We start from the raw sequence: 1,379 nt of genomic DNA, 5'->3' as shown, positions 1-1,379 counted from the left end.
TTTCCTGGTTGGGGTGCATGTGGGAGACAGCCAATCAATGTTTCTCTCTCACATTCATGTTTTGTTGGCCTCTCTCTTCATCTCTCTCTCTCTCTCTCTCTCTCTTTCTCTCTCTCTCTCTCTCTCTCCATTCCTTTCTCTCTAAAGTCAACAAAAACACATTTTTAAAAATAAAGGAATAAACCAGAATGTATATGCATTATATCCCACAGATTAAAAAAAAGTCAGTGGCCATGTCAAGCAAGGCTTGAACCAAGGTCTCTAGACTCCCAGTTTGATATATAAATAATTATATATTAATACATAATTATTTATAATTAATACATAGTTATATATTAATGCATAATTATGATATATAATTTAGCAGAGTAATAGACATCATTGTTAATTGGTAGAGAACAAAAAGATACAAAGAAACCAAAACCGCTTCCTTTTGTGGGTGGTGGCGCGCGCGGGGAGCACGCCATGAAGGCCTCGGGAGCGCTTCGAGAGTACAAAGCGGTGGGGCGCTGCCTGCCCACCCCCAAGCGCCACACGCCACCCCTACACCGCATGCGCCTCTTTTCACCTAACCATGTTGTTGCCAAGTCCCGCTTCTGGTACTTTGTGTTTCCGCTGAAGAAGATGAAGAAGTCTTCGGGGAAATCGTCCACTGCGGGCAGGCGTTTGAAAACCCCCCTTCGCGTAAAGAACTTCGGCATCCGGCTGCGCTGCGACTCCCGCGGTGGCACCCACAACATGTACCGCGAGTACCGGGACCTGACCACCGCCGGGGCCGTCACCCAGTGCTACCGAGACATGGGCGCCCGGCACCGAGCCCGCGCCCACTCCATCCAGATCGTGAAGGTGGAGGAGATCGCAGCCAGCAAGTGCCGCCGACCGGCGGTCACGCAGTCCCACGACTCCAAGATCAAGTTCCCGTTGCCGCACCGGGTCCTTCGTCGCCAGCACAAGCCACGCTTCACCACCAAGAGGCCCAACACCTTCTTTTAGATGCAGGGTCTCAACGTCCCTTGGTCTGCCCCCCCCAAAAAAAAAGAAAAAAAAAAAAAAAAAGAAACCAAAACCGGTTTGGCTTAGTGCATTGAGCATCAGTCTGCGGACTGAAAGGTCCCAGGTTCGATTCCGGTCAAGGGCATGTACATTGGTTGCGGGCACATCCCTGGTTGGGGGGGGGGTGGTGTAGGAGGCAGCTGGTCAATGTTTCTCTCTCATCGTTGTTTCTGGCTCTCTATCCCTTCTCCCTTCCTCTCTGTAAAAAATCAATATATATATATATATATATATATATATATATATATATATATATATATATTTTTTTTTACAGAGAGAGAGAGAAAGTGAGAGAGAGAGAGCGAGAGAGAGAGAGAGAGAGAGAG

General features: G+C 47.9%; 1 pseudogene across 1 annotated transcript; it reads left to right on the top strand.

The window, feature by feature from the left end:
* The first annotated feature begins 432 nt into the window (after positions 1-432).
* LOC311632983 (large ribosomal subunit protein eL20-like) lies at positions 433-1,024 on the top strand (annotated as a pseudogene). The gene has a single exon. The product of its transcript is annotated as a large ribosomal subunit protein eL20-like (transcript).
* The last annotated feature ends 355 nt before the right edge of the window (positions 1,025-1,379 follow it).

This window comes from Pipistrellus hanaki, assembly GCF_964339955.1.
Source record: "Pipistrellus hanaki genome assembly, chromosome: 15".
Taxonomy (NCBI): Eukaryota; Metazoa; Chordata; class Mammalia; order Chiroptera; family Vespertilionidae; genus Pipistrellus; species Pipistrellus hanaki.
Note: the sequence above shows the minus strand (reverse complement) of the source record. Positions and strands in the feature narration are given on the sequence as shown.